The sequence below is a fragment of the Aulonocara stuartgranti genome (assembly GCF_965226115.1).
Source record: "Aulonocara stuartgranti genome assembly, chromosome: 2".
NCBI lineage: Eukaryota > Metazoa > Chordata > Actinopteri > Cichliformes > Cichlidae > Aulonocara > Aulonocara stuartgranti.
This window is the reverse complement of record NC_138940.1, coordinates 27,978,034-28,002,395: the sequence shown is the minus strand read 5'-3', so window position 1 is coordinate 28,002,395 and position 24,362 is coordinate 27,978,034. Positions and strand designations below refer to the sequence as shown.

Sequence of the window (24,362 nt, the reverse complement as noted above, 5' to 3'; positions counted from 1 at the left end):
TCCATTATAAATCGAATATGTAAATCGTCATGAAGTCCTCAAACTAGTTGTTCTTCATACAGCCTCCCCGGCGCGTGTGGTGGAAAGTAAATACTGTCGTCTAGTATTGATACGTAGTGAAAAGAGGAAGTAGCCGAGACCATGAGCCACATGATGCAACGAATAGGAAGTGACAAGCTGTTCCAGCTCTTTGCTGAGGAGGGTCTGTCCCACCGTACTTTAGCTGTTGAAAGTATTGTAACCCCCCACATGTGACCACACATTATTCAAATGTTTTCTCAGTTGGCCTTTTTGGTTTAGATCATTTGGAGAATTTGGGAAACTCCAGTTAGTGTCGATTGTGTGAGTCTGTGCATGTGGGTCAGTGTTGGGGACTGCGTGCCCGTTAGCTGAGCTGTTTCTGAATAAGCAATTCAGAAAAGAGCTAATAGGTGAGGAGCTGAATAGATATGCATAATTTATGCATGATTATGTATTGTAGGACATGTAATTGATAATAATGGTAATGCATACATTTATTCATAACGCATAATGACAGAGTCAGGCTGATTGCATTCACCAGTCTGCTCATTACTGGGACTGAGGGAAATTGGCTGCAACAGGTTAATTAGTAAATCACAAGTTCATCCAAGGGACAATCAAGTAAATTAAAGGATTTTTGTTAATTATGTTCCTCTTAGTCAGGCTAAGCTGTCTTTTATTAACACTAAGGAAATTAATTTGACAACCTAGTTTGCTACACACTGTTTCCCATCGTGTCCGAGAGATTCGAGGCCAGTCGTGGTAAAAAAATGAATTCCTGAGAAACATTTTACGTACATACCAAACTGCAAATATAGTATTTTAGCATTTTAAGCATTCAAAGGTCAATGGAAATAAATCTCCTGATCTTTTACCGTTAACTCATTAACTGATGACTACTTCCCAACTTCCTTTTTCCTTGTGACCAATAAATATTTTGTAACCACAAGAACAGTAGTGGCTCAAAGAGAGGCAGTTTCAGACTGTTTGTGTGACATTTTGGTCAAAGGCAATAAATCTCAGCAGCAACTTTTTGGCTAGAATGGGTCCCCCAAACATTTCATACACACACACACCGTGGTTCAGTATGAAAACTGTAAACTACTCTTTAAGATAATTTGGATACATTTAGATGAGTCTGTGCTTGAATAACTGCACAGCTCGTGGGATTCTCACTCAGTGTTTGTTTAGAGCTAGATATAGAGATATATATATACACATACAACACATGCCAGATCTGTGCCAGCTTGCTCGAGGATTCTGACTATAGTGTCTGACCCGTTTGTACACAGATTGCCTTCCTGTCCACACGGTAAGTTATTTCCTTGTAAAGCATGACTTTATAGCTGATGGTTAAGGTCTGGGCGCCTGATAACTCTTTAATGTTTTTAATACCTTTTCAAATGTCAATTTCCGGTCTCATTAGTACTCATTTCAACTCATTTCAAAAAACAGAAAAAAGTTTAACACGGGACCCAACCACTTTGCGTCACCAGTAGTTATTTTGGCCATTGTCACTCGAATGTTGTGGCTGTAGACCGCTGATAGCCGTTTCCATGGTGAATACCCCATAACTTCTGTGGCATTTTTTATTGTTGCACTTAAAAAAATACCAAAACCAGGAAACAGGAAATAACACTTCATACATCACAAGTTATTGTTCAACATTTTACTGTTACAAACATCTGTCTTTGTATATGTCGCAGTAAGTAATTCTGTTTAGCTGACTTTACGTTTAGTGACTATGCTGACATGAACCTAAACTATTGTTTCATTCCTAAACCTTTTAAACTACTTGTCTTAGTGTTACTTTGGTTTTAGTCATTACACGTGTAACTCAACCTAAGTATGGACCGGAATACTTAATTGTGTGATATGACCAAAATCTCATATCCCGATATAAGACATCTATCGTCCTGATAACGATATAAATCACAAAAATTTTACATTTTCTGTACATTCTGAGAATCGCGGGCAGCTCGACTTGCGTAAAGTGTTTCCAGCTGGGCGTCGTGTATCTGGAGTCGAGTGTTTTAACCAAAGCATGAAACTATACATTTTTAGACATAAGTTGTAACGGCCGCCGTTTTCTTTGTGAGTATTTATTACACGGCGTGCTGCGGGGAAAAGCCTGTTCTAACGTTTGAATCTAAGGTTTATTTTTTAGCACCTGGCAGCTCTTTTTTGCTTCTCATCCGTAAGTACTCTGCATACTCTTTTACATGATTACGTTTATTTTGAAAAGTCTCAACAGGATCTTGAGCTTTATTGTGAAAGGTTTATGTGGAAGATAAACAAGCGGACACGCGATAGATTTTGGTAGCCCGACTGGAAAAATTTGCAAGCCCTGTGTTACAGGCATGGCCCTTTAAGGATGAAGCCTGATGGGAAATGTATTCGGGATGTGTGTAGCGGGACTGCCTGGTGTGTGTGTGAAGAGAGAGAGCGGAGATGGGGAAAAAGTAACGGTTAGCTACAGAAGAGACGACAAGAAAATAAATAAAAGGAATATAATAACTCCCTCGACAGCCAGGGTTGTGTCGGCGATGCTCGCTGTGAGTAAACTGTTTCAGCCCACTGTACGCGGTGTTCGTGCCTTAGAGAAGAAATAAAGTTCGGTGAAGCAGTTTCCTACGCCTCCTTCGATCTTTTTGCTTGCGGAGTTGACCTGTATAGTAAGCTGTTGCCGGTGTTGTGCCAAAAAGTGATTGTCTGCCAAAAAGTGATTTCCGGTATTTGCCAAAAATTGATTGCTTGTATTTAAACTGCTATAAGTAACTTGTTGGGCTATAATATATGAAACAGATGTCAAATGCACCCCTCATGGATTACATATAGTCATCTTGAGCCACAAACAACATCCGTGTAACAAGGTAGAAGCCACAATCAGTTTTTGGCAGTGACTTTTATATAACCTTTATTTTTGCAGTTAAAAACAATCTCATTAACATTAAAAATGTCTTTCTATATATAACCCCTTTGTAAACCCTGTTCACCGAAGTCTATTTACGAACATACGTAAAGATATTACACATAAAAAAATACACGGAAACATTGGAAATCAGTTTTTGGCAGACAATCACTTTTTGGCCTACGAGTCAGTTACGGAACCTTCAAGTAACTGCCAGAGGTTTCCTTACTACGGTTCGGGGCCGCGGATCTGGCGCGGTAACACCTGTATCTGATTGAGGAATCACTCATCTTTGGAAAGGAGAGTTTATTACAGAGAAATGGCTCTTTCCAAAATAAAAGCTATACTATACGCTTCTTCTGGGCTATATTCTCAGCAGCATATTGTAGCGGGTCAGGGCTGTTCGGGGTTCTGTTTGTACAGTTATGTTTTGTTTATGTTGCCATAGTGACGGGTGACGCCTTCTCGCTGCGACGGTGTGTCCTTCCGGGGTCAGAGGGTGCCCTGTGTGGTGTTGTTGTTGTTGCTGTGCGGTTGCCGCGCTGAGCAGTTAGCTAGCGGCAGTGTTCTTCTGCAGATGTCAATAAACGGCTGTGCTCCCTGGCTAGCTCACGGGAAGCGAGACCAAACGATACCTCCGTCTCCTCCTTGTCTGAGCTCGCCACAATATTAAACATATCAGGTCCCCATAAGGAGAATCATGTGCTAACGGCTGTCTAAATGACTCGGGTAAAGTTTGTAGCAAGCATGCTTGTTGTTTTTGTCTGCTTCCACTTGTCTTTGCACTAGGATGATGTCGGCGTAAATGTGCAGTCATATTCGTTGTGTTCCCACTAGTGCTGTCAGCGTTAATCTCGTTGAAATGACGTTAACGCCACAACACAGCAAATCTCCGTTAACGAGCTACCCCTGCGTGGGGCTAGACGGCCAACACGTCAACGAGCTAACTGCGCTAACACACTAGTTCCCACCCATGTAATTGAGCATTGCGTGGCACATCCAACATACTGTTTTACTTTAGTCCATGACGCGCTTACCTTCAGGGTCATACCTCACATGAAAACCAAAATAATTCCAAACGCCAGATCTGAATGAGGGTGGGGGAGGTTCAATTTGCCATGTTGCCAGGAGAGCTTAACTTCTGTCTCGCTAGCTTGCCCTGCGCTCTTCCTTCTGCTATTTGTGTTGAACGCTCAGTGGATCTGCGCTCGACAGTGCAGCCTAGGCGGAGTAGTCGAACGCAGATTCACTGAGCGCTCAACACAGACAGCATCATCAGAAGGAAAGTTGATAAAATAAATTACACATTTTGTATTGTTCGATACATATGCGTACCGAACCGAAAGCACTGTATCGAACGGTTCAATATCGATACGAGTATCGTTGCACCCCTAACACATATGTATACATATATACACACATTTGGAGGTAAAGACCCTATAATTATTGAAGGAAACGACAAAAATCATACTACTTGCTAAGCAAGCCCTTGGAGACAGCAGAAAGGAAAAACTCCCCTTTAACAGGAACTTCTTATTAAAAAGGAAAGTTTTAAGCCTAATCCTGAGAGTACAGAGTGTCAGTCTCCAGAATCCAAACTGGGAGCTGGTTATTCTCTTGTGTAGCAACCCGTGTATTCCTAGAGGGTAACAAAAGCCCCTGCAAACAGCTTTTGGGTGGTTTACAGTATAAGCAGCCCTTTTAGCATTTGATGTGTTACCCTGATATAAAAGGGGGAGAGCAAGAAAATATGTCAGTGGTGCCCAGTAGCTCTGATTTGCTCCAGTGATTCCATTCACATGTCTGTGCCATCTATCATGAACTCCAGTCAGAGTATTGCTGTGCCAAGCAGAGGTTTCGCTGGGAGGCCAAACGAGGGAGAAGCGGTGCGGTGCCATTTATTGACCCACGCCACTATCAAAGCCAAGGACAAATGGGCTGCTACTCCACGATGGGATTGATTTTTAGTCTAACAAGAGATCGTAGAGAGGAACAGAGAGTGTCCCATAGAGTGAGGACGACCGAGGAGTGGATAGTTCTCCTGCTATGCGGCGGCCTCTATATGCATGTATGTGTGGGCTGAATTCTTTATAACCTGTAGAAAAAAGTCTGGCTCTAAAAATGGACTGGAACGAATTGGGCTCTTTAGCAACATGTCTCTCTAAAATATCCACTTTATAACCATAACAATTGCTTCACCTGTTTAATCACTCATTTAGTCTCCAGCTATCAAAATAAATGAGCTCTGATGTGTATGTCTCAGCAGCATGACTCTGGGGAGTGGAAAGGCTAAAAGTCCAGGAGAACTTCTGCTTAAATGTGGCAATTTGGTGTTGTCACAGTTCAATAGAAGGGGGAATGACACGTCGGGACGACGTCCCCCAGGCTGCCTGTTATTTATTTATTTTTCTTGGTTTTGTGTTGGAGGTGGGAGGAGCGGTATCGGAGAGTCCAGGGAGAAGAGAGACCTGACATCACTTCTGTGATTGCTATGGCAGGGTTCCGTCTTTAGTTCCCTCCTCACTATTTTCTAAATTATTTTATTTACATATTTTTTAATTACTAAGCTCCTTTGTGTTGTTCTTTATCTATTTTTTCCAATTTATTGAGCTCCCCTCTTGTCTGCATTTTTCTTACCTTATTTAAATATTTGTTTTGTTATATAGCATTTTAATTACTGAGAAAACTGTCAAGGTTGTGTTTAACAAACATTGGAAAACAAAAAGTATATCTTATCTCATCTTGCCAAGCATGAGCACTGCTTAGTATGTGGTTCCACTTTGCGTTGTATTATTTTATCTTTATTATCCTGTATAAATTTTTCCTTAACTTACCTTATCAAAGCACTCACAACACTACTTTCCCCCCTCCTTATATTTTTTCACAGTAATATTATTTTAATTAATTCAATTTGAATTCAATTTAAGATTATCAGTGTGGTATTCATTATTTGACTGAACTATGAGCCAGTTCCAGTTCAACCTGGAATACTGCATTCACTCACACTGATGCACACTCATTAAATGAACCAAAACAATGATTAATGAGTTTGGTCTACTGGCTTTGTGATGCAACCATAAGGTAGCTCTTAAATATTGAGAGTGAATTCTTTACAGAGCCACAAAAAACAGTTTTATCTAACAAAGTTACTTCATATGGGCGACACAATGTCACATCAATTTCATTTGCAACACAGAAAGCATTACCACTGATTAATGTGCTTCCCATTAAAACCGAAAGAAGCAACGGCAGACGGGGATATGGCATAAATCATTTGGATTCATCAAAGAAAAAGACATGTTAGCATGCCGATTTGAAACAGTTTAGGGTCATAATACAAATGGCTTTTTAATTAGGCATCAGATGCATCGCATGCTAGCTTTTCCCCGTTTATTACGCAGACGTGAAAAGAAAACCTCGCAAATGGGAAAGAAGTCGACGTTTAAAAGCTCCAGCCAAATTTTCCTCTGTTATGATTTTCAAAAACTCTTCTCTAATGCCAGGGCAACAATCTCCTGCAGAGGGTTGCATCAGCAAACACAAACCGGCGCCGTCATTCTGAACTGATATCGAGCACACAGATTGATGCACCTTGCGTTAAACAGTCCGCACAGGCCTTTGAAGAGTTACAGACGTGAAAAAATAACAAACGGCTGCAGGGTCAGAGACGAAAGAAATCAAGTGTTGTTGTTAAAGATAAAGCTTGAGGTTTGAATCGGGTGGGCAGGACATCGCTCTCTGTCAGTCTAACAGCTGACAGAGAGAAATTGGCTCTTGTGTGTTTTGTGCTCTCTACTTTGCAGAACAATGAAGGTTGAATTTAAAATTTTAAAACACCAACGGTAACAGAAAAAAAGCTCTATTTTCACCTGTTTGAGTCAAAGTTTGTGAGAATGAACTATAAAGGTGTCAATCTCCTCAGCACAACCTGACAGACTTCCTGTTGAGCCACACACAGTGCAGGAAAATTGGACAGTATTGAGAGGTGGACTATGAATGATTGCTTATGGGTTGTTTTTTCTTTCTACACTTTTCATGGCAAAAAGCCGAATGACACCATTCTCTCCCTGCAAAGCCTTCGAGTTGTTTGTTTTCTCTTGGGGATTTTCTTACTGCAGATCCAGAATACACTCTGATGCAATTCGCAAAGCCCTGCTCGCTACAGAAAGGCCGGCACACAGAGTTCAGCAAAGTTTAAATGTGACACTTGCTATTAATTTGGCCAGTTAATCACAAATGCTCACTATTCTCCATTAACTAAGCTTTTAATGCCCCCATTAAGAATTAATGTCAGCCTATTTTGCACTTCAACATGGGTGAGCTCATTAGAGACAATCGCTGAACATGGCTCTTCTCTGGCTGGCCATGACATAATACATTAAAGCCCTGCGTTCACAGTCTAGATTATAGTGTTGGCGAGTAAATCTAATCTGGTTCATTTAAGTCTGTAGCACAGGCAGGTCTATCGTTATATCCCTGTGCAGTTTAGCCCTCGGTTTCAGCTTCCACCATGCTCTTTTCTTTCCTTTCATTTGTCCTCTCTCTGTCCTCTCTTTTCTTTTTCTCCTCCAGCACGACAGAGCACTTTACATATCTAGTCTAGACCAATTCCAGGTAGCCTTGACCCCTATTTATCAGATGCAGGAATTATAACAGGTGTCAAAATGATAGGGCAGTGCGGAGTTCCTCGGTTGCTTACACTGTGAATCACAATCACAGCACGATCTGAGAATTACAGAGAAATGCTGCCTGGATCTCTTTTCGTTTAATTAGAAATGCTTGGGAGCCGAAGTCGAGCTGCCTATCACAACATCCATCAGCGCTAGAAAGTGTCGAGTGTGTGCTTACAATAAATATTGTAAAGGTGAAAGGGTGTGCGTAGGTGTGAGGGCAGCAGAACTTTGCAATATCACAGCAGGCTGCTTCCAAAAGATTTCATTTTCCACATCTCCCAGCACCCTAATCTAGGCGCAGGGTAGAGCTGCAGAGCCGAATTCACCGAGAGAAAGAAGGATTATATGGAACATGCAAAACGTTGTACCTGAAAGGATGTCAGGGGAAGGAATCTAGCAGAAATAGACTTTTGTAAAGATGAATTGCTGCACCACGAGGTACATTTGGCCCATTTCACTCCACCGCGTTCTGCTATACTCTGCCATTTAGAAAGTATGGTGATAAAACACTCCAATCATGATCTCATGCAAATTTGAGCTTTAATTCTGTACTTCCCCTGTAATACTTGTACGGGGAGCGGGGGGGTGTCAAAGAACACAGCTGATCTGACTCAGACAGTTTGAATCTAACACCAGGCGATAATAAGCCCGGCTGGGACAATCAGTCACTGTCACTCACGTGCTTATAACTGGACCATAATGTGACCGAGCCAAGACAGTAAGTACTCTCATAACTCTATACTGCTGTTGCTTCTGCTTAGCCAATCTCACAGCACTGTGAGGTGACTGTATATGACATTTCATACATCTTGGCCAGCCCCTTATTGTATTACAATTGCTTAGCTGTATGAATGAGCATACAGAGCAGCACATACTTGCTGAGAAAACAGAAATTCTCATTATAGTTATTTCAAAACAGCATGTGGTCATTACGGGGCCGGAGAGAAGCAAATAGAAATTCCACGACCTGTGAAATATGTATTTATAAGCCACACCTTGATTATGCGAAAAGCTCTGTGTGTACGTGCGTGTTGGCTAACGGAAAATGAACTGAGGTGAAATGTGTGCTGAAGGGGGCGGGGAGGCAGAGAGTCTGTAGGCTCTGGATCGGCCTGACAGAATCAATGGGGTCAATTAACATAAGGAGAGTACAGAAAGCAAACACAATATCAGATCTATCTGCAATCCACTGCGTGTTTCTTCTTTGTGTGTATGTGTGTGTGTGTGCGTGCTCTGACAGGCACATCAGAATGCAGCAACAGTCTGCATAACATATGCACTGGAGGAGAAAGTGAAAAAAGGTCATTTCCCCTTACTGGCTTAGAACAAGTCTGAGGTGAAATGTAAAAGAAAAAAAAAAAGAAAAAGAAAGAAAGAAAGAAAGTATTTCTAAAACTCATAATGCTGAGCTTGTGGAAAAAAGAAGAAGAGTTTTTTTCTTGTTGAAATAATTTATTATCTGCATCTTTATGTGGTGGACTGAAATCCAGATTGGTAGATGATAAAGAGATTAAGAAAAAACACATTACTTTATATAAGACTAAAAAAGGTGAATAAAGCCCTGATTGTTCAGTGCTAATTTTACTTCATAATCATTCTGTATTTTGCTTTTTGACTTCCCTAGGAATTCTTGTTTTTTCCTGTTCCCCAGTAGCTCCATGTCAACGCACCATTCAACTACCAACCCTGCTTATCCCGCTAACTGAACTCAAAGTGCCCGCCAGGCTTTCTGCTGTACAAGCCTCCTTCAGCTCATCCTATCCTTCCTAGCCTCACTACCTCTACTAGCCCCAGCTCACCATGAGCTGCCAGCTAGCTTAATATTGTTGAAAGTTCTTCTAAAAGCAAGAAGTTGTTGTATTTAGGCACTCTGTTTTAAACATGTGTCTAGAGCACATGTGTCAAAGTCAAGGCCCGCGGGCCACATCCGGCCCGGCGTACATTTATATCCGGCCCGCGAGATCATTTTATATAGATTTATTATTATTGTTATGCATGGCCCGGCGATATGAAGCGCTAATAACACACAAACTACAGATAATGCAGCGCTGCAGCCTCCTTGCCGAACGCTAGGCTACCTGGGAACATTCCTGCGTCAATTAAGTCAAACTTCTGTTACCTAGCCCCTCACAATGGCAAAGAGAAAAGCTGATTCTGAAAACAGAGCCTTTCAGCACCAGCGCAGGAGGCTGAATATATGTTTACAAACATTGCTGGTAAACTCGTATCTTATTTGTGGAGCTAATGTGGCTGTAATTAAAGAATTTAATTTAAGACGGCACTACGAGTCAAAACATAAGCTGAAAAACTGAAATGCAGAGCAGAAACTACAGAGAGTAGAAGAGCTAAAGAAGAATCTGACATTTCAACAGAAGATTTTCACCAGAGCAAAATCACAAAGTGAAACCGTTGTGAAAGCAAGTTTTATTGTAGCAGAGGAGACAGCCAAATCAGCCCGGTACCACTCTGAAGAGCTGCACGATAAAGGTGTACGGCATCTTGTGTCCAGACAAAATGCAGATTTTGGCAAATGTGAGCCTGATTTAAGAACACAGTTGTGTGTTCTTAAATTACATACTCTCTTGCTGTGGATGAAAGTACATACATGATGGACATTGCACAGCTGACCATCTTCATCCATGAAGAGGAAATATTGGAAATTAAATCGATGCACGGGACAACGACAGGAAAAGACATTTTTGAAAACGTATTTCAAAGTGTAACCGACATGAAACTGCCCTGGGACAACAGATGGAGCGCTGGTGTTGTGCAGGATGTAGGATCTAGTAAAGATGCAGGAGGAGAAATGTACCAGTGAGTTAACAGCAGATCACTGCATCACACACCAGGAAACGCTGTGTGGTAAAGTCCTAAAAATGGAGCATGTAATGACACCCCTGGTCTAGAGAAAGACACATGGTGTCTAATCAGATACTTACTTTGGCGTTACCTCTGCCTCCAGTGACACTGTGAGCAATCTTGGAGTCATTTATGATCAGGATTCGTAAACAGAGAGGTTCTTATATTTTCTATACAACATGGCTTTTATACAACTTGCCTCCTTACCCATTCACACCAGCACTTTCTTTTTTATATGCTTTTCCTGTGTAAGTGCTTTCTATCTAACATTGACACATCTGAACAACTTGGGGTTAGTATGCAGACTGGAGCACATGGGGACTGGACCGCCAATGTTCCAATTAGTAGGTGAACTGCTCTACCGCCTGAGCCACAGCCACCTTATATGCCCTGTAGCACGCACATTAAACAAACATATTAGGCCCGCCTTCATTCAGTTGCGCAATGTTGCTAAAATTACAAACATCACTCTCAGAATGAAGTTGAAAATCTAGTTCACGTGTTCTCGGCTCAACTATTGAAATTCATTACTATCAGGTTGCTCTAAAGGCTCGCTGAAGAGTCTTCAGTTGACCCAAAATGCTGCAGTAAGAGTACAGACAGGGTCTAGAAAGTCACTAGACTACATGCTTACTTATGGTTCCTACACAAGCCTCACGAACTACACAATCCTAGTTTGTTGTGCTGCACAACAAACATTAATTACATTTTTAAGGAGGTGTAGTCCTAGAGTGGTCTGATGTATTGGGTTAATTCCCCTTGCCTCTCAAAACCTGTACAAATTGTAGTCTCCAAAACTAAAATATCTGTGAGAACCCAAACAACCCTCGACTGTGATGATTAACTTTGACTTTCTTAAATCGGTAGGTTGTCCCCTTAAGGCCCGGCTGGACTGAACCAGTTCAATAAACCGAGATGTGTTAAATCGATAACAACCTTCAGTCAGTCATGTGGAAGAAACTGTAAAAGCAGCCATTTTGTGTATATCCATGGGTCTCATCGCATTAACACTTTTGAAGGTAACCTGGCGGAGAATGAGATAATGATACTCTGAGATAAATACCTGCTTTGGACCCGTTATAGTAAATGGTGGCATTATGCTTCCCAGGTTCCAGACAGTTAGTTCTGCCTTTGCCTTCTTCTCATTTGCTCAAATCCAATAGCACTATATATGCGGGGTGCTGGGAAATGATAAATAATAGGATGCTGCCTAATAAATATGAAATCCCTGGATCATTAGCTGGATTAGATTGAAGGGGAAAGTGCATAATCAGCCTATGGTTGCACTACAGGCGGGCAGTCATCGATGTTATGGCATCAGCTCCCCAAAGAGTCAGACAGAGATAGAGCGACAGTTAGAGACGGTTAGGGGTATAAGAGAGAGAAAAAAGGCCGTCTGAAAGGATTAATTCAGTAATAGAGAGCAGCTAGAAGCCATTACAGAATATGAGCATCTATTTAGTATTCAAATAGGCACTGTTATTACCATGGAAGAGCAGTTCTTTAGTCTTGGACCTTGAAGAACGCTGCAGGATGTGAAGTGGGGAATAGCTGGAGATTAAAAGATAAAAGTTCCCTGTCAGTAATACTACACAACAGCGAGAGGAGGTAAAACAGTGGAGATGAAGACATGATTTTGTGTTTTCAAATATACTGTGCTGACATCACTTCACACCCAGCGCTGCTTTTGACTTTTAGCCTCCAACTAAGGCTCAGAGATGGTGGAGAAGTGGTTCCATAGAATCCTGCAGCGGGCCATCCCTCCAGCCCGCTGACAGGCCAGTCGATGTGTTTAATCAACCAAAGACACGCTGTAGCGAAACAGGCCTTGCATCAAAGAAGTGCTGACACATTAATTCACCTCTCCTCCAGACATAACAGCACACTGCCTGAACTGGGGCAGCTGAGTGCACGCTCACATTTACAGTCATTATTACAGAGATGGAAAAATAACCTGAAAGGCAAAAATAATACTGAACAGGAAGCGAGGGTGCTCACCAACAGAAGATCAATACGGTATTCAAGTACTGCTGTGTTTTAACATCACATAGAGATGAACTCACACCATCAGTTTTGTACCAAAAGTGCAAATGTTGCACTACAACTGACTGTGTTGTTTAGAAATGATTTTTATTTGCATTTTTCTCCCAAGATCTAGTCATGAAATCTATACTGTTTTCAGTATCTTTAGTTTCACGTCTTTCATTATATATACAAAGTGGGACTACAAATAAATACAAAACTACTGCCCCAATTTGCAGTTTTTTTACAGTGTTGCTGATCACAGAGTAAACAAGAGTCTTCTGGATAAATACACAACACAAACACCTGTTTGCTGTTGTCTGCATTTCCTCATTAATACTGCAGAATCTCAAGGGGGCGTGCTGGGGAATTTCCATATTTGTAGAAGCTTAAGACCGTTAGCAGAAACACCACAGCGCTCTGTCATGCCAAGTTGTGTTTGTGCCATGATGAGCGCAGTTCAGCAGCTCCAGTTGTGTTTTATCTGCCTTCACGTTAGATTAGCAAAGGTGGGTTGCTGAATTTGTCAGCAGAGATGGGTGTCATCAAAGTGATGCTTTGCATGCTGTCAAAACTAAGCTCTTAAGTAAAGCACTGGTGTGTTGCTGATTTCTGTTGAGATTTTTGACATTTGACATTTCTTTAGTCATTCAGTCATCGCATATTACAGAAACTACACAAAACAATGAATATAAGCTCCATAGCTAAAGCATTGCTTATATTCATGTCTGACTTGGAATCTTATCATTGAAGGTACCCTACCTTTCAAGCAGGCAAAGGAAATAACATCAACAAACAGATAAGAAACCATATTTTCACCTGTTTTTGGTAGTGTTTGCCCTTTGTGCCTTTCTGTCTGTAAACTCAATAGCTTGAAAAGTTTTGAATCGGATTGTGATCAAACTGTGTAGGGCTGTAGGGTGGGTTCATGTTAACAGTCCATTAAGATTTGGCTCATTTCCACCAGAGTCTTCAAGGTCAGCGTAATGACTTATTGGCCAAAAATGGACAAAAAGTCTTATAAGACAGACACGATGCTTACAAGTGTGGTGTGTGTTGTCAACATACAGAAGGTATCGTATACAGATTTCAAATATCATGTCACATTTGACCTCTGACCTCTCTTTCAAGGTTAATAGACTGATCTTGATAATAATGTTTTATAGAGCTATTTAAAATTATGCTTTTTACTGCCATTGTTAGTAATGACAGCAAATAGGCAGCACATAGGGGACAAAATATGTGGATTCCAAATATCACATTAATTTGAACCTCTGACCCTAACCCTACATGGTCAAATATGGTCAAATTGCCTTTCTCTTGGAAAATGCCAAAAATTTACTACCTTTGTTTGTTTTGGCAACATTCAGGAAATGATGTAGGTATATGTAGATTTTTTATATCACACTATATTTCATATCTACATTTGACAGCTTTTACTTTCTTTTAAGTTGACCCCAAAGGACTTTTAGGACTTTTTACAGTAACATGTTAAAATCGTTTAAATGATAGCAATATGACAATTTCAACACATCTACAATATTCCTGAATAAGTCATAGTTTTTCTGAACACAAAAATAAACTTGTACAATAATATTCTTTTATATACTTAAACACTGCCCAGAGAGTGAGCTACCTTGGTGGAGGTTTGTGGTCTCAAAGTGTTTTTTGCCAAAAATATTGGTGTGTCACTTGGATATTACTCTCAGCTTAAATCCCAGTCAAAGTGCTATAAAAATAAATGTTAAGCTGCAATAAAAATAGATATCTGGAGCTGTTAAATGAGCTCTAACAGTTAAAAATATAATCAGAGAATTACTACAATTAATTAAGCTTACATGAGAAGAATATATCTTCACCAACTTTTTAGCAGTGTATGGAATATATAGCAAAAAAGCTTGATAGGCTGCAATGCTGACTGTGAAGTTCCTCTCATCTCCTAATTCCCATTTACATTTGGAAGCCCTTCACCAAATCATAAAGTTGACATATTACTCCTCAATGCACAGGCTCCATTTCACTTCCACTGTCTCCTTCTGGGGTTGTAAAAATGAGCAATAGGCAGTGTCATTCATGGGACAGTGACTTCTCCCAAGCAGCTTTCTTTAAGTAATAAAAGTCTTGAAATCTCTGAAGTAAATCTGCACTTACACCCTCATACAGCCCCTTTAAGCCTTATCTCAGGTCTAATTCACTTTACAGTAAGGTTATCATTCATCACATGAAAAGTGCTCACCTGCCATCAGGACTAACCTGGGGTGTAAGCATTTCACTAAAGGACACGCGTGTCAGAGGCCCGGGGATCAAACTCCCAACAGCGTGACTAGCATGAAATCCACTCTACCACATGAGCCACGGATGTCACGTTGTGTAAAATGATGTACAAGTATGAGCGACCAGATGTCCCTCTTTAAATGATGGCTGTACAGCATTTTTACGCCTTGTCCTGCGGTCCCCGTCTCTGCAGGACATGCACTTTCCTAAGTCTGGCTTTTAATCAATGCATGTAAGGGAAACTTTACAGTCAAATGAAGGTTAGCCTGTCTCGCGTTATGGCCATTAGTGAATGTTACACATTAACAGAAAGTCTTAAGCTTAAGTAAATAGGTAAATATGATGGAAACTACCACAAAGAAAATGAAGCAGCCAGTATATTCTAACAAACAGAGTTTTTGTCTTTTTTGCTAGACTCACTTTTCAACTTCGCTGAGGGGGAAAATATAATGCAAAGCAACACACAGTATGTGTCATAATTGGCTAAAATTGTCAAGTATAACTCAAAATAATAGGTATACCAATTTTTGGATGCATCCCTGCTGAAACCCAAAGACTGTTACTAGATGCAACAGCAGGTGAAATAACAGTGAGATAACAGAGAATACAGGACGGCATAAAGACTCGCATGAGACCATATTTAAAAACTTTTATTCTTATTGTGTTTACTTAGCAAAAGAGTTGGAAAAGTTACATTCAAATACAATACATCTGACTACTTCCCAGCATTGTATCCCACATTTAGTTTGTTGGGATGTGGTGGCCCAACAAACTAAGGCTTTACAGATCTTTGTCACACACTCATATTCCATCACATATACCTATCACAAGGTTTATTTCAGGTAAAACTCTGAATGCCATCATAGGAAATTGGTTCTCTAAAGCATCTCTCTCTTGATCCTGTGACACAGGCCTTCTTTTATATCTGCATTTCACACAAGCCTTTATTTTTTGTTTCATATACTCAAAGAGACTTCAGCAAATGCAGTTTTTTCTTTGAGGATATGTCCTGTAAGATTACATTTCCTCTTACATCATCCTTTTCCATCTGGTCTCTACCCTCCTCACAAAAAAGAAAAAAAATATGAGATGATGGAGCCCTCTAGGTTTCCTTATGCATTTCACTGCCCCTCTGCCTCAGCCCGGCATCGTTAGCTCACTGCAGGCCTAATTGGGCTGCGTCTAATAACAGCAGTCCCCAGGGTGTGCTCTAATGAACAGAGAATATAATTAATGCCATGGTGACGGATATTGGCTCTTGGCCCTCAGGCAGGACCTGCTCAGCATTCAACTTCTTCACCAACCTGTCTCTCTCAGTCTCACCATTCAGTCCACTGAGTCACATCCACCAGAGCCTATTCACCCAGGTTTCACCGAAAGGGCTCCGCTCCAGAGTTAACTGTTCTGAAAAAGCTACAGATGCATTAACTTCCATTTCCATATTAATCCCATTGTAAACAGCTTTTCGATTTGCAGGGCTTACTGTGAATTTTAAACATGTTTGTGTGTGTGCGTGCGATAAGCCAAGGGTGAATGCGCGATTGCGTTTGTGGGTGCCGGTGCTGTGTCAGCGCCGTGTGTCAATGGAGCGTCCAGGTGAATCCAACGAAAAAAAAAAAAAAGAGTGAACAGCCAGCTGCTCTGCCAGTCACTGAGCACGCCTACGGGCATCCATCTAGCTGCCTGCGACTCTGTCACGCCTCACAGGAAGACGCTGATTGATTCACCCTCGATCCTGCCCTTTCTCCTCTCTTGCGACGTCTCTCGTTTTTGCCCGCCCTCCTCCATCTGTCTACCATCTGCTCCATCCTTCTAAGTCTTTTCTCCCATATGTACAGTTTAATTTCACTCTTCCTGCATAGCCTCTTCACTTACATGGTCACACATGTTTGGGCTACATGATTTTACTTTTGGGTGGGGGGGCTCAGGAGGAACACTTGAAAGTAAAGTAGGGTTGAAAAAGCAAATTCTTTACGGCACAATATCACCCCTTGGTGGTAGCTTGCCGTAACTACACCAACACAGGTACAAGTACTTCCACTGGCCAGGCATTTGTCCAGAGTAAGCTGTTTAATGAGCCTCCGGGAAGGAACTAAATGAGATGAGAGCCGAGGTATTAGGTGGAAGGAGAAGGAGATAGAAGGAGAGAAAAAAAGGTTGGCAGGATTGAGAGCTGCAGTAAGTGGGGGTAAAAAAAAAATGATAACAAGGTGTCACTTCAATTGGCTTGGTGTTAAGCTAGGCTAGTAAGTAAGGCTTTGGCAGGGTTAAAGCAATACGTGCACACTGAGAGTCACCACAATAATGACCATGCCAGAAACTGACGGACAAATGACTGCACAGATCCGTGTATGACTGTTTCTAGGTGACGGCATACCTTTTGTTTTTTTTGTTTTTACGTGTGTTCAGGACATATTTGTTTGTCTGCGGTTGCTTTTGCCCTGCTTCTCCTTGACTGACAGGTCATTAATGCACATGGAAGCCCACATATCTATCTGGCTGACAGAGTAAAACCAAACCATTATGTTAAAACCATTAGCAGGAGGCAGATTTCATGACACGCATGGTTTCCACGCCAGATGACTAAAATAGCTATAAATGGATTAAATTAAATATGCACAGATCCTGACTGACACAGACAAAAAATGCTCCTACATTTATGATTTCAGCGCTGTAATACTGTGGGACGATAATAACGTCTTTGTTTTAATAAAAAATGAAGATTTCCTCTCCCTGTTGCGTGCTATCGTGGGTATTTGTGTGTGCACCGGCGCTGAGTAGGACAATTATGCTATAAAAGTGCTCATTCGACATCTTAACATCACAGTGCATTGCACTCCATTGCACTGACCTTGGCTGTAATTGCAGCAGGACCTTTTCTTTTATGCATTGGACACCAGGATAGAGAAATTAAATGTCAACCAAGCCTGAGGGAGGAAGAAGCAAGGTATTGCACTGTATCGGATTGGAAGCCATCCAAAATGTCCGACATTCAGTCCCACTGTTCTCTCTGCTTCCCTCAAGAGAGCTCCAGTCTTGTACACACACACACACACACACACACACACACACCATCAAGTACTTGGAAAGATGTCAGAAACAGTAAAACCGTACACTGAAATAGATACTAATGGAATTCTATGAGAGTCTATTTAACTGAGTACACACATCTATTCATTCAAGCAGACAAGCACAGAACTGCAAGACAACTGCATAAACAGAGTACACTCTACACACACACACACACGCAGCCACACACACACCTGTCCCTAAACTATATAGAAGACAGAGGGATGGAGAGTATTCACATTTGGAGGGGAAATAGAGCATGTGGTGACAGCAGAGTGGTGGGAGCGTCCAGAGGGAGTCAGTGATGTGCAGCTGAGAGGAACCGCTTTGAGTCAAGGTTTCTCGGAGTCACAGGGGGAGGAGCACAACACCAGGCTTTTAAAAATATTTTTTTACGATTCAAAAAGTGCTCACTTACTTTTTCCCCCCCCCTTTTGGGTACACATCATCGTCACACTTCAAGCGTTTAGGGACCAGAAATGGAGTAAAATATGATTCTTTCCTTAGATTAAGCACATTTCGAATATGCCAGCATACACTTAACTCTCATTTAGATAATGCAAAACAAAGTCATTTATTTTATATTACCATCCTCTCTGTGTCTATTTGTCATGCCACATGCAGAACATCACACATTTTTTGTCGTTAATCTTGTTCTACTTCATTCTTTTCCCAGTCCCATTTGGGATCACCATTACAAAAAACAGGCACTATTTGATATTCACTTGAAACTGATCACTCTTAGACTGCTCTTCAGGAAGTGGTGCAGCTGAAAGCTCCAGACCCCACGGCGGCCGTAGGGTGGTGAGGTGGTGGGTAGAAGAATATCTGAGAGGATAAATGGGCAGTTCAGCAAGGTACTGCGAAACGAGGTTGTGGATTGCCTTAAAGGTGAGGAGCAGAATCTTGAAATCAACACGATATTTAACTAGAACCGAATGGAGCTTCTGAAGGATGGGTGTGATTTAACTAAAGCAGAACAAGAATGGCAGTACTGTTAGGTGAGAGAGATGGACGGAGGCAATTAAAGTTCTGAAAACAGAAGTATGAGGACCTAGTGATGTTACTAATTTAAACTGATAATAGTTCTCTTTGCAAAAACACTATTTAATAGCATAACTTTTTAGATTTAGCTCAAAAGTAATTTATTTTAATAATTTATTTAAAGTAAGAGGACATTGGATAAATGAATGAAACAAAATGTCATCTTGGCTTGGTAAAAACTTTAAAAAGATCACTGTAAACGATGTGTAATATGCTCTTTTGCTATTATCACTACTTGGCAAAACACCACATGAGACTCAGTGGTTAGAAAGGCTCTTTCAAGGCTCCTCATCACATGTAAATGTCAAAATCCTGGGTATTATTCACAGACTGGTATTATATGATGAGTCATCATCCATATCTGAAGTGGGGAACTGAGTTTGCCCTTAAATTCCCACCAGACCTCTGAAGAAAGTTAATTCCATTGAACATGGCACTAGTTCATATTTCCACCATGCAAAGGCAGCAAACATTCATAATACCCCAGTGCAAACTTCCAATCCCTTATATAAGATCTCCAGCTGCATGAACACGCTTTAACGGAACAAACAGAAGCAGCCTTTTCATGAACGGCTTTAACAAAAACTGTCTGAACATACTGTTCTCGTGACAGTTTGACGCCTTGTCCTGCTGGGTGAGTCAGGTGCGCTTTTTAAATAAGCTGCGATTAGTATGCCATCGCTATTAAACATTCTGGGCACACGGTGTAGCAGCGGAGTATTTTGTTTGTGCGATTTTCCTTTTATCTTGAAATGTACTAAATTCCAATATTAAATTATTAAATTCCAGAGTGAAACTCAAGTCAGTTTGGCACACTTCGATGGCCCCAGCTTGTAATCACTTTATATTCAAAAGGTGTATGAAGGCAGGGAATATCTTTCACCAAAATCACCCCTTACTTTAACCCTCTCTAGCAGAGCATATTATGTGCAATTTACTATTTAGGACAGGAAATAAAAGTGATATGCATGAGTACTGCAAGCACATGGCTAAGTGTAACTTGTGAAAGGTCTGTAATATGTAAACATATTTTTCCACATGTGTATGCAGCTGTAATGCGGTCGTCTCATGAGTCTGAATGAACATTTTCCAATAGATATACAGTAATGTAAACAAGGTTTTCACAGGACTCTGCAAATCTGTGAAAAATAAAGTACACCCTATGGTTGGATGTGTCTGTGAAGCTTCTCAGTCATCCAGGTCATCGTAGTCAAAGGAGCTTGCAAAGAAAGGCGTCTGGACTTCTTTAAGTTGCTTGAAGACGTTTCACCTCTCATCCAAGAAGCTTCTTCAGTTCTAAGGTCAAATGGTGGGGAGTCCCAGATTTACACCTAGTGGGAGTGTCCCCCCACAGAGGGACAAAAGGACCCCCTGATGATCCAGGGTTTTGGGTGAGCTCATTGTGAAACCTGGCCCCACCTTATCATGCAAATTTCTGAGGTCAGATGGCCCAGGATGTGAGTCGGTGTTAAGGCGTCTGGGGAGGGAACTCAAAACTGGATTATAGATGGCAGACAGTTGGTGTCTTAAACCACCGCCTCTGTTCAAATTGGATTGGATGTGGAACCACCTTAAGCGGCAATAACTTGAACTAATTATTGTCTGTGTAACTTTGTCTCTCACATCAGAGACATTTTGTCCCAATCTTCTTTAGATCACCTCACATTTGACTCCAGAACAGTCTGGCTCACAGAGGAATTGATGGCTGACTCAGTGCCTGCAAGATGCTCAGGTTCCTGTGGCTGCAAAACAAGCTCAAATCATCACCCCTCCACTAAATACGCTTGACAGCTGGTAAGAGGCGTTTGTGCTGATAATCTGTGGTTAGGTTTTGCCAGATGTGGGACTGTGCATTATTGTCCAACATGTCCACTTCAGTCCGTCCAAAGGCCAATATGGCAGAAGTTCTATGGTTTGTTTCAGAGCAAGTTTGCAAACCTAAGCAGAGCTGCCATTTTTTCCCCTCTTGTCACCCCTTCAGACATACTCGTTCATTCTTTTTGTAATTCTATTGTCATAAGCTTTAAGATTTAACGTGTTAACTGAGGCCTGTGAAGCTGGCACAGTCTGACCTTGGGGTGAATTTGCTGGGATGTCCACTCCTAGGAAGTTTGCAGCACAGTGTTAAGACACACCTGAATGCTCCAGACAAGCAAACTGCCAAAACCTCTGCCTTTATACAGGTACTTGGTGATGATCAATTAATGAAGCACATTTCCCATTTCCTATGGAATTAATGAATGCATAGTTATTTGAAAACTTCCTGTAAAAGGTTTGCAAATTTCTACATCTATTTAATTTCAATTTTCTGTGTTCAGACATTTAGTAAGTAAATGTGATACACATGTAACAATATGAATGGAAACAGCATTTTTAATCAGTTTGCCACATTTATCAAACCCAATTTACTATTAAACATCCAGATTGCACATTTAAACTCTACCAAACACAAGTAATCCTTCACACTGTATCAATCAGCAAAACTGTGTTTTAACATTTGATAAACTGCTGCTCTTACATTACATTAAACATAAATATGTAGCATTTTTTGCTAATGTAATCCACTTGTTTTGGGCTCTAATAACATGTCAGATTCATTTAAGGTCAGGTTTATACGTTCAGAAGTAGATGCACTGCATGCTACATGCTCTCTGGACAGTGGAGCACTAAGGGATACCCACTTTTGGTAGATAAAGTACTCCAATGAGTTTTTCCTAGATAATGCGATAACATAACAAGTAACTTTTAAGTGGAAGTGATTTTGTAATGCAATTTAAAAGTCATGTTCAATGGAAAACAGTTTTGTAAAGTCATTTAATTCTAATTACAGGGCCTTGAAAAAGTCCTGTGTCAGTATTTTTCTCCACTGTTCCCCAAGGTCAGGAGTGGGTGCCTTTCTTGGATGTGGTAGGCATTTCTTAGGCTCCTTCTCCAGAATTGAACCCTAAATCTGTGTTACCCACAATCACCATGGTACGCACAAGATGTTCCATCGAAAGCTAATGGGGTGGACATTCGAATAAGATGTCCCTGGAGGGATTCCTTAGATAGGTTTTGGTCATAGATACCTGCAGGTCAGTCCTTATATGCATTTTAGCTCCAGAATTGTTATCCAAATAACCAAGGAGTGATCAAAGGAACCATAACTGATTTAATGAGCCATTCACAGCTTCACTGAGGCAGTTGCATGTACTTACACCAGCATGGATTAATCTGAGATAAGCATATACTACTGACAGGATCAATTAGGAAACCTCTTGGCTATCTTGGTCTGGCTGGGGAAAAAACAGCTCAGGCTGTGGTCTCTCCAGACTTCCTCCCCAAAACATGCATGTGGGTTAAATAGCAATTGTAAAATGGGTTCGGCGGGTTCAGGTTCCCTGAATTGTGGAAGAATAGTGACTGTGAAGCCTTGTAGCAGTGTTTTTTTTAAGTAAAAGAAAAATGCAGCATTTTAAGACCTCCTTTTCAGTCTTTTTAGAGCTGGGGGACGAATTATGTTATCCAGTCTGTACTTATGTCCTAATGAAAATGTTCTTTTCCTCTTTCTTATTGTGCATGCTGTTCTTTTTCAGATGCAGCTAATGGAAGACAAACAACTTTTTGATTAAGCTCAGTGACCTTTCATGCAAAATAACAGAAATGTGTGCTGCTTTAATGTGAACGACATTAATATTCCACATGTGTTATAGACACTGTGGAAACCCTGATTGTGAGTATAATTACGGTGATCATATCAGATTATAGTGTTTGCTGTGCTTGATTTCAGTTTGCATTAATTGCACCGCGGCAGCATATCAGACATACATATAAATCCTGAGTGCCTAAGTAGTTCAACCTAATATACATTTCTAAACATGTACAAATTGAATATATGTATATAAGTTTATTATAATATGCTAATCTGGGGCCAGGGGTGAAGAACGACAGCTCGAGGAGAGTGGGGTATGGGTGGGTAAAAGGATCGAAAAGTGGGTGAGTAGTGGGGAGATAAAAACAAAGACACATATTGCTGCACATACCAGTCCTGAGTGACACTGGAGAACTACAGTCTTCAGAACAAGAATGAACACAAAATTAGCACATATTATCATAATCCTTCCCTGTTTTCAATGTTTTATGACTTCAGCCTGAATTACTCTCTTTTCTCATTTAGGTCTTATTACTCAAATCCAGTGTCACTGCAAGTCTTTGCTTCCACAGTGAACTGTGGGGCCACATGTGTAAGTCTGCCCCATTTGTTTTTCTATTCAGGCTGATAAGAGCTACATAGAAGTAGTCGTTTGACAAATACAAAAAAAATAAATAAATAACTACATGTAACAAATTCCATATACATAACATTCATTAAAGGGGGAGCAACCCAGCGAGGAATTAGAGGATTACAGGAGAGACTGAGGACGCTGCTCTGCTCTGAGGTGAGTCACAGCGACTTATTGAGTAGCTGACAATCCCGACTCTGCTGATAAACGATGAATACCTGAAAACACGACTGGATTACGGATGAGGAGATGTGGAGCGTGTGTGGCCATGCGCATCCAGGTGTGAACAGCTAAGTGCAGCTAGGTACAGCAGTCTCAGAAATGGAGGGAGGAATTAAGGACTATTCAGACTCATTGTCCCCAGCTTCCCTATGACTACTGCAAAAGTTCTGCTAGAAAACCAGCTCCCAAGACAAACTCACTTTCCGGCATCTTATCCGACTTACCACCAGATGGACCACCGCTATCAGTTCACGCTCCTCTATTTGAGTATGTATATATGAGATTATCTACCACTGTTGCTAGTCCATCCTTATGCTTACTTGAACAGAGGATTAGTTATGGACTAACTGTGATTAGCACCGAAGCCCACGATTAAACAAATCCACGCATACCGAGGTTTTGCACCTGTTACCTACACGAGTCCCCCAGCACTACAACAATGTTGCCAGATGAGGAGCCTTCCAGCACCCCTCCCAAGGACTCCAAGAAGGCCACATATATTTACTGCTTTTATTTACAACCTAATCACAAACTACAATTAGAGCTGGCGCCTGACCTGAAGCTGCAGGGAACGGTTCAGGGAGGAGGATATTATTATTACTTGTAATTAAATGCTTATGTGATATATTAGTTAAAAAAAATATTACCCGGACCTTCCCATGTGAATATAATACCCCATATCTCTCTAACAGTAGCTACTCCTCTACTATGGCCAAATTTTATTCAATCAGAAAAAATTATTATGGCTTCACATCGAGGCTTAAGTTTAGGAATAATCCCCAACACATAAATAATATTGTTTATGGCCATATTTGAAATGTTTTGTCTCACTACTTACTCATTTTCAATGCAATCGATATCCATTTCTCGTGTAAAATGCTAGTTAGAACTCATTGCTAAAGTCTGTCTAAGCCCTATATGTATTTATATGGGGAAGCATAGAGTTTTGAGGTCCTGGGTTCCTGTGAAACACAGACCCTCTCCTGAAAGCCTTGTGAGTGGGGA

At 41.0% G+C, this 24,362-nt stretch overlaps 1 protein-coding gene across 2 annotated transcripts in view; it reads right to left on the bottom strand.

The window, feature by feature from the left end:
• Positions 1 to 24,362, bottom strand: part of LOC309716260 (uncharacterized protein) — an 89,083-nt gene that overhangs the window by 8,624 nt on the left and 56,097 nt on the right. The gene's annotated exons all lie outside the window — the stretch shown is intronic.